The sequence below is a fragment of the Protopterus annectens genome, chromosome 2.part0, assembly GCF_019279795.1.
Source record: "Protopterus annectens isolate FY-2018-M chromosome 2.part0, PAN1.0, whole genome shotgun sequence".
Classification (NCBI taxonomy): domain Eukaryota; kingdom Metazoa; phylum Chordata; order Ceratodontiformes; family Protopteridae; genus Protopterus; species Protopterus annectens.
Genome location: NC_056728.1, coordinates 1,415,291,368 through 1,415,302,208, shown reverse-complemented (window position 1 = coordinate 1,415,302,208; position 10,841 = coordinate 1,415,291,368).

Sequence of the window (10,841 nt, the reverse complement as noted above, 5' to 3'; positions counted from 1 at the left end):
TCTTTCAAATTTTCCATCCTGATACTAAAGTCTGAATTGCCTCATAGTAATATAAAAAGATACAGTTCAGATTCGAAAGAATTTGCTTCAAAATCCATGATTTTGGTTTTCGTATTGCTATTCATTATAGATATAATAATTTACTATGCTTATTGTCTGTTCATGTCTGAACAGTAATCATCAATACATGGGGAACAAGACAGAAGTTTACTATATCTCTGTACTACATTTGTTATCCTATGTGACTTTTATTCTTTATATTAATGTATAACATTCCATAATTGTTGTGCGAAGCATTTCTCCCTAGGCCTCCTTTAAAAGTTTTTTTTTTGTTTGCCTAGTCAGACTTTCCTGGTGAATAAATGGAAATGCATACATACATAGATAGACTAAATCCAAAGCTGCTGTGTTTCAGAATTTCCATTGATATGAGGTTCAGTATTCTTGGAGTCAATGTATGTAATCCACAATGGTGTAGGGGTGTGGAGAAATGCAGATACAGGGGAACTAACATTATTAGTGCTACAGTGAATTTTGATTTTCGTTGTATCACCATTTAGTGTTCACATGTCACTGGCTTAAACATTTATCTAGTAAAATTGCTGCAAGAACAATGGCTTCTTAACATAGCCCTCTTATCAAAATGTCAAATAGAGATGGAGTGTTTGTGCAGTATGGAAATCTCATCTATATCTGTTATTTGTGACTAGTCCGTTAAAAATTAACACTTCTCATGCTACCAGCTGAATCAGAAATTGCAACTGTCTCCAATAACAGTGTCCTTCTCATAACACAGTATTAATTATGGCTTAGGCAGCTTGTAACAGTACAAAAAAGACCATCAATTTCCCAACATGGGATGGGGATTAGACATACCTCTCAGCTGTCCAGATTTTCACAGAATGTCCAAAATTTTGCCTCATATTTTTGGTCTCTTCCTCATAAAATTAGTGTTTTTTTCTGCCAAATCTTTCTTAATTGAAGTCATTAAATAATACTAAATAATGACAGCCATTTGAGTTTCACACTTCATATCATTCAGAAAATATGTAATAATGCAAACTTGTTATTCCAGCAACTTTCTTTGTCCGCCCACTATATTTGGCTTTGTTCACATTTCTTATGCTAACAGGTTGTGAGGTATGGGATTAGAGCATGAGGATAAATTTGGATAACCCTGTGGTCGCAAGTATTTATCAAACAATATGATTTACAATAGATTTTAGCTTTAAAGTCACATTATACCAAAGCAAGTATGCTAAAACCGATGAGGTGATAATCTATTTTCACCTCACTCTAGTTTCTTGATGATCTTTTTGACTATGACTATAGTATTTACATAAGATTAAAAACTGAATGTAATCTCAGTATAACCAGAAAAGGAAAATTCACTGAAGAACTTTAAAGTAAAAAAAAAAAGAATCCAGCTTCATTCCTCCACCACTTTTATTAACACTGAATTATTAATGACTGGACCATAAGAAACAAGCATGTTTGGTGCACTGACCAAAAGTGTGACATCATGTATCATCATGGTTAAACTAGACTCTACTATCCCCACCTCTGTGCAGGAAAAATACCAACATTCTGTAATGCCATATATTGTCTGCACCTATGTATAGGTGTGCTCTTTTACTGCTTCCTCACAATATGAAATGCACTCTTATAGCTGTATGACCCAATGAATCATACACAAAACCATACTGGATCATGAGGGAAGTGAAAGGTGTTAGCACCTTAAAATCAAAACTTTGCCTTCCACAGCACCAGCTACTGATATAGATATGCTCAACATCTCTGCCTAGACTGGAGTCTGTCAAAATGCTACTTTGACTGAACATATTCATTGCTATGTTCCCTGTGTTTACACCTTTTAATATTTGTCACTCATAAAACCAGTAAAACATTCTTTCTCAGAACAATGTTTCTGTTACTATTCTATTATTAAGCTCTACAGATGGTATCTACCACAGTACTTTTATGCAGTCTGAGGTATGCTGCCCAGTATTATCACCCTTTATCTCACTTACATTGCTTGAATCATTCATTCAGTGTCACAAGTACCCTCTGCTGCTGGAATTTGCCAGAAGTGATTGACTCAAATTGTATTAGAATATTTAGTAAACTTCATTCTCCATCTATAGAAGAATACTTGTATCTAATAAAGAGTTTAGATGTTGCAACACATGCATGTGCGCACACACCTATACAAATAAGCACCCACACAGACCCACACAGACCCACACACACACACACACACACACACACACACACACACACACACACACACACACACACACACACACACACACACACTAAACAAAATATTAAACTATGGTTGAGTTGGGCTTAATGGCTTTTGCAAAAGCTTCATTAAAGATGAAAGGCATCTTCCATATTTCACAATTAAAAGGTCTCATAAACCTATTATCAAGTGGCACCTTTTCTGACTTTGGAGATCTACTGTTTTGTAGAACAATTTCAAAAGGTGGGGCTTTCAGATATTAACATTAACTATATGCATATTTCTTTGTTACCATCTTTAGGTAAATTGCTATGAAATGACATTTTGTACTTTGGATGAGATTTAAACTGAGGTCCCATCTTCCTGAAATTATGGTAGCTCAGGTTGATATAAAAGATCCCACGGCACCTGTCAAAAAGAGAAGGGAAATTTCCCCAATGCTCTGGCCAAATTTTCCCTAGTAGTACAAATTACATTGTGGGTCTCCTTTGAAAAGAGGCTACTAGCCTAGTGGAACTAATCTGGACAACAAAAAAATTAAATAAATAAATACATACATACATACATAAAATTAAAAAAAAAACTTTTTTCTGATTAATACCCACATTTACATCAACATCCTCTTCTGCAGTTAATAACATGATTTAATCAAACGTCCTCAGCCCAATCGGTGCACTAATTTCTGCAACATATTCCACCTACAGAGGAAAGAATAAAGGAGGCATTTTCTGGTCTCTTTTCTGTCAGTCCTACTAGGGGTTTTATTTCAGTCTCCTATCCACTTTTGTTCACTAAAATGGTTAGATATGGACTAGGTTTAGAAGCTGTTTTCTGGAAAATCCCTTAAGACTGCTATTGAATAAAGGTGAATCACTCCCAACCCAACTACTGTAGGACATCATATATCTATCTGTACTTGTCCTCTTATGTTTACAATGCGCATCAGTACATTGAGAAATGATAATTCCAAACTGCAAGCATGCCTCTTTATTAATTATTGTGCTGTTTTTAGTGAAAATCAGTTTACATGTACTACAAACACCAGACTGTAAAATAATGGGTACAACATGGTTCAACAACTGAAATCGTCTTTAGGATACCAAAGCACTGCTATTTGGATTGCATGCTTAATATAGCCTGGCTTCTTCCAGCTGAAACATTTAATCTTAGAATAGTAAGACATTAGTATAGTTACCCACTTGAAGTAACTTGGTCTCCAACTAACATCATGTCACACCTTTTCACTTCATATGGATAAAACATAAGAAAAGAGCATTTTAGAACTCAAAACTGCTTTCAGTTGTCATTATCTTCTCTCTAAGGAAGCAGGTTTGACCCTGAGAAATATTGAGCTAATTCCACTAAATGCATTCTCTCAGTTGCCACATCTGCTAATTTTACCAGCATGCAAACACTGCAACCCCTGTTAAGTAAAACATAAGCATTTAGTCTGCAGTTTCCAGAGATGGATCACCATCACAGATCACTTGTTAGTGGCAGATTGCCACCCATACAGAAGTACATCATTAAATCCTACCCTTGCATGTTCCCTGAGGTTTCCTCTCCCCAGCTGGACATGTCAAAACTCACTCTCAGTAACTGATCACTTGCCACAGTATAACATTTAAATATGCATTATAGCATTTAACTGTCCTTGTTTAGTGACCCAAGATGGCATCCCCTAGAAAATTTGAACCATTAAGACAGGCATGATGCATTAGTCCATTTCTACAAACAAAATAAAAAAGCTCCTCCTTCAACTCAAACCATGCTCCTCTGCCTCACATAACTTACCCACAACTTTCCTCAAACTGCTTGCAGACAGCATTACCTATCCCATCTCTATCATAATAAACAGATCCATACTAGAAACATATATCCCCTCACTTTGGAGACACGCTTTTATCACTCCACTCCATAAAGGAGGCAAAAACACTGACAATTCTAATTTTCAGCCCATAGCCATCCTTTCCCCACTATCAAAAACCATGGAGAAATGTATTCAATCCCAAATGATGTCCTATCTGACTCAAAACAACCTACTAACCCCTACACAACATGGTTTCCATCCTAGGCATAGTACCATCACTGCCCTCCTCTCCTTTCTAGATTCCGTAAACCTTGCTCATAACTCTGGCAAAATAGTTTCCGCTCTGTTCCTTGACGTCTCCAAAGCCTTTGATACCATTTCTCACCCCTTACTATTATCCCAGCTCTCCTCTCTCAACCTCTCCCCTCCTACTATCATCTGGTTCACTAGCTACCTCTCTGAAAGACAGCAAGCCGTCAAATGAAAAAAACTCACTCTCTTCCTTTCTACACACCCCTACCGGTATTCCCCAGGGTTCTATCCTCAGCCCCCCCCTCCTCTTTAATATTTTCATTAATAACTTCCACCAGTCTCTCTCTGATGCCACACTAATTCAATATGCTGGCAATTCGACTATCATTTGTTCATCAGGCACCCCTTCTGACCTTCTTCTCAAAACTCAGTTAGCCCTCTCTAATACCGAATCATGGATACATAATAATCACTTAGCTTTAAATGCCAATAAAACAAAGTTAATGATCTTCTCCCCATCCAAAATCACCAATATAGACAAAAACTATTTTACAGTAACTGCTCAGAATAACAGCCCCATATAAATAGTATCACATACTAATCTGCTCGGTGTCATAATTGATGAAAATTTAAAATTTGACATCCACATCCAAACTAACATAAAAAAAAACTGACCAAAAACTAGGTCTCCTGTATAGACACAATAAGTACCTTACCTCCTCCACCAGACACACCCTTACCTATACTTACCTTCTACCCTGTCTTATGTATGACGCCCCCCTATTCACTAATGTTCAGCTAGGCTTACAGGCCAGACTGGAAGCCTGGTACAATAAAATCTCCAAATTTGTCACCAACTCCAGAAACTCATCTCATCACTGACTCTCTCTCCATTCTTTACAATGGCTCAAACTTCCTAACTACCTCAACTCCTCAGACTTACTACTGCTCCCAAGCTCATATTCAAACCCTCTAGTTGTCCCTCTCTGTCCACCTCTTTAGCCCCTACATTCCCAATCACTCGCTTTGATCAGAAAACCGCAATCTTCTAAACATATATAAACCTCTTCGACCCCCTGGCCACCTATTATTATCCTGCTCCTTAGCTAAACTCTGTAATTCTCTTCCTATCACACTTTGAAATATTCAGAGCCACTCAAACTTCAGAACTCTTCTCCAATCACACCTCTTTTCAAAGTGAGAATGTTCCTGCACCCGTACCACATAAACTCCTCAATACCATCTCCCAAACACTACAAACCTTAACCATCTACCACAGTGCTCTCTTGCCCTTTGCCTCTACTTCCTGTCCTACCATGTACCACATAAGCTCCTCCCAACCCACTGCTTTCTCCACTATAAACCATCCTTTACCTCTCCCACCTCTTCGTTTTCTCTCTGTCCTCTCCTCATATTTCGAACTCTGACTTCCAAAAAAAAAAAAAAAACTTGTATTTATCTGTACATATACATGTTTCATCTGAAGTGCCTATACTTTGTAAATGATGTTTAGACTATAGGAATCTCATTTTTGTAAATCATAACCTAGAATTAGAAATGTCATGTCTTTTTCATTAACTAATTGCATATTACCTTTTGTATGCCTCCACTCTTCTACCACTTTATTACTTTTGTATAACTTTTGTATAATTGTCTATATTCTGTGGACTTTTTCTCCCCAGGCCTCCACTGAAAACAGGCTCTTCCAGGCTCAGTGGACTATCCCAGTCATCAAACTGTAATAAATAAATAAATACATTTCTTAGCAGTAATTTACTTCCTAAGTAAACCTTCTAAGTACAGATTCCTGGAATTAGACACAAATATTACAATTGCTCTTATATTTCTTATCAAGACAGGCATGCTGTATTCCATCATGCCAGTGATATGATAGCAGATGCTGGTCTCTTGTGTTCTTCTTCTTCCTCATACTTCATGGTGACAATCAGATCACTGAACAATAACAATTGCCTTAGCTACTTTGTTTTGCACAGCTCTTCTCCTCAACCTTTGTGCTTTTATGCCCATACAATATCATTGCCTCTGTGCCTCTGAAGTTTAAGCTTTCTCTGTTTTTTTTTGCTATGTTACAGTTGAAGAATTTCTCTAATAGACCAACCTAATGATGTTAATAGGAAACAAACAAAATAAGTTAATAAATAAACAAGCAAACAAACACATAAATCAGCAAAAAGTAGGAAAATTAGAAGCAATGTCACATGTAAGTGAAAATACAAAGGGGGAGTAGGATGAATGGAGAAAACATGTGTAATTTAAGAGCTAGTAAACTTTTGCCTAAAGCAGGAAAATAGACATTCTTGAAGAACAAAAAACTTACTGATGAAGAGCAGCAGAGAATGGTTATTTAGAGCAGAAGGCTATGGCAAAGGCAACCAGAGTAATTAACTTTTAAAAGAACTTCAGTTTATATTTAATGAAACCTGACCTTCTTCCACATCCCAAACACATACTGCAGTTAAATTGATGATCCGTCATACTGCATAAAGGTATGCATGCTGCATGACACTGCATGAAGATATGCATGCTGCATGACACTGCACGAAGGTATACATGTGAAGGTATGCATGCTGCATGACACTGCAGGAAGGTATGCATGCTGCATGTGAAGGTGTGCATGCTGCATGACACTGCATGAAGGTATGCATGCTGCATGACACTACATGAAGGTATGCATGCTGCATGACACTGCACAAAGGTATGCATGCTCCATGACACTGCACGAAGGCATGCATGCTGCATGACACTCCATGAGGGTATGCATGCTGCATGGCACTGCATGAAGCTATACATCCTGCATGACACTGCACAAAGGTATGCATACTGCATGACACTGCGTGAAAGTATTGTGTTGCATGGCACTGCACGAAGGTATGCATGCTGCATAACACTGCATGAAGGTATGCATGCTGCATGGCACTGCATGAAGGTATGCATGCTGCATGGCACTGCACGAAGGTATGCATGCTGTATGGCACTGCACAAAGGTATGCATGGCAGAGTTATGCCATTCAGAATGACTTTATCTGCCTAGTAGCCACCGAGCATCAAGAAAGGGTCCAGCTCCTCCATGGCACACAACTTGATTAATTATTTAATAAGAAATAAATGACACAAAGGCTGCTGTGTACTTAATTTAGCACTGAATTCAGCAAAACTGATCTACACAGAGTTCTAATTTATACTTGATATTCTCCTTTAGGTTTTATACCCATAAATATATGTGCATAAATCTACCAAATACATATACTGCTGTCTTAAAGCCCTCACACAGCAGTATGTTAGAAAAGTGATGTTGGTGCAGACTTTTTCAATGCAGTCCATTGAGTATATCAAATAAATTGCTTTAACTTCCTCTATTTATTATTAACATATACTCAGAAGTAATTTGGAGAGTCTAGGTAAATAAATGTTGCAAAAAGATGAACATATAGAAAGGCTTTGTTTCCATGCTGTTTTCTTAACATTAGCACACACACACAAACACACACTCTCTCTCTTATACACAAACACACATATGCACACACATGCACACACACAACATATATAATACTCTATTGGCAAGATCACATTGTGGCTTGATTAAAAGTAGTAATGAATGTCAGCCGTACAAAGTAATACGTGACTTATTGTTAGTTGCTGCTGTGAAACTCATCAGCACAAATACTCACCTGCCATAATAGGATGGGTCCCTGAAGGGGCATCAGCTTAAGACATCAGAAAGAAACAACAAGCTTGCCTAACTGATCTGTAGAGGCTAAATAAGGATGTGAAAAGATTACTGATAAGCAATAGGGAAATGTTTTTAGAAAGTATGCTGTACCAAATTTTTCAAGATGGTAAAGTAAAATATATAAATTAACATATTTCAAATGACTTGTAATTATTATTGAAGGTGAGGGACATCAGTGATTAAACATGAATTCAGTTAAGTCATACAAATGGTTTATATAAATTAAATAAAAAAGAAGATTCTTGTGACCTGCCCTTAGCATGAACTGTTGTCCAAGAAGGACATTTGCAGAAAAAGAACATGAAAAATAGAATATTTATAACTTACTTATTCATTCAAGGATTCATAAGAAAGGTGTAAAACTTACTGTCCTAAATGTTAAGTCAAAACAGCAAGCAAATAAACAATAATTAAAGGCTCTCTATGTTAACAATCAATTTCCCAATAACGTAAGCACCATGTTATTTACATCTATACTCAAAAGAAGTTAACATTATAATTTTGATACTGGCTTACAGATATACAAGTGTAATATTTCTCTGCAGAGAGTTGCACCAAACAGGACTAGTTTCAAACTCTCTACCCGAAGCATGTTTTTTACTAAATTGCAAGCATAATTCAATGGTCAGCTATGTGGACTGTTTTTCATCACATGTAATCCTTTCAGTGATTAGTAACAGACTATGAGTTTGGGTAAATATGAAAGCAATGTCACAACTATGTGGAATATTGCTTTCATATCAGAATCAGTAAACATGCAAAAAGAAGTAATGCAGCTTACTCTCTCTCTTTCTCTCTCTCTCGCTCTCTATCTGTCTCTTTCTGCCTATATCCCTCACTAACTCTTTGTCTGTGTAAATGTTTGTGTGTGTGTGTGTGTGTGTGTGTGTGTGTGTGTGTGTGTGTGTGTGTGTGTGTGTGTGTGTGTGTGTGTGTGTGTGAGTTGTGTGGCAGTACTCCTGCATGGCTTTCTTCACTCAGAAATGTTACAAAGTACTCCTTCTATTTGCCCTTGATATCATCTGTATTGATGAGCAAATTGCTGATGGCATCTGTCGCAAAAGGAAATATTGTCAGCCTAGCTGTGAATATTAATATGATTTATATAGAAGTGTGACAGTGGGAGATACTGCCAGCACAGCTGTCTGGAATTTTGTAAATGGTTATCTGTCATTTGTGAATATCAACATAATTCATATGCTTGTGTTAAAAATGTGTTAGAACTGTATGTCATATAAGATGGTTTGTACAGACATGTATGCTGAAGAGATATGTTGTAGAGTACTCAGCTTAAATTTGTTTCCACAGTGTACTCTACTGGAAAAGAGCAGAAATGTATGTAAACTATTGTAACTGTGTATATTTTAATAGTGGGAACTGGCACATAGAATGTTAACTTGCAAAACTTCAGAAGGATAGTTGAAATTAAATTAGTTTGTAACTGTGCCATAAAAGATGGTTTCAGTGCAATAGGAGACATAATGCCTAGAACTAGAAGTTTTTTGTATTGTCTTTAAATGTGGGGGAAAGAAAATTATTTTACAACTTCCACCATTAGCCAAAACATCTAAGGTCTATGTTTTTGCAGGTAGATGCTAAAATCAATGGTTGTTAGCCTGGGAACTAATAGTCAAATGACAAGGAGTGATGCAGCACTATTTGAGATATTAATGTAAGAACTCTCTGAGAGAGAGAATGTGCATTTTGTATTTTGTCTTTGACCTGACAAGAGCATTCACTCACCATATTTGCCTGGCTCTGTAAGTAAGTTAACTAGGGTAGAGTAATTTCTTTGAGATTCAGACAGGAATATAGTGAAGTGTAACTTAAATGTTGTCTTTATTTATTTGAGACTGTCCTGCAATGTTGTTTTAAATGTTCCCTGTGATTTTGAACTCTGATCTACCTGTGATTATTTACAGAGTATTTTCTTGTTCTTTTATTATTCATTATTACATGTATTTAAATATTTGAATTGTGGCTGGACTGTCTAGTGATATTTAAGCTCTTAGAGTACTTGTATATCTATTTGATGACACTGCGCAGGCCACTCCTAATAGTCTTGCTCTTGGTCAAACTACCATTTGGATTAATAGTAACACACAGTAAGATTGGACACCCCTTGCTAAGGGCCTTAAAGTAGCTGATAAGTAGTGGCTGGTAGCAGTGAAAACTACCTTATAGTCTGGGCAGAAGGGGGCATAGTCGGTGAACCTGTGCCAGCCTTTCCCAGGTGTGTGTATCTGTGTGTGTGTGTGTGTGTGTGTGTGTGTGTGTGTGTGTGTGTGTGTGTGTGTGTGTGTGTGTGTGTGTATATATATAAATCAAATCTCAAAGAATGTGTGTTCAGCCACTTGGCAAGGGACATGAAGCACTGGTTGGACAGAGAGGGTGCTGGAGGTCTTGCCTTAGCCACTTAGCTGAGATCTGAACTCTATAGCTGTGCTAGTGGGGAGTCTTATTGAGGATCTGGAGAAAGAGGGAAAAAACAGCCCAAGACTGACTGTAGTCTCTGTTTGCTCTTATGGGAAATTGCACCTTACTGTGTGTTTGTGCTTGTCATCCTCCCAGTGCGTACGTCCCCCACTGTTGCCAGTAGTGGGGATTGAGGCTCCTTGATTACTGGGCCAGTGGTCAGGCATTACATATCAATTGGTTGGCAATGGTGGGATACCCACATGTTAGGATTCAGTGGTGTGGATATTGAATTCATGTAGCCTGTAAATAGTGGTCACTGAGGAAGGTGTTTGTACTCTCAATCAGCCACGCAGTGAACATTCAGA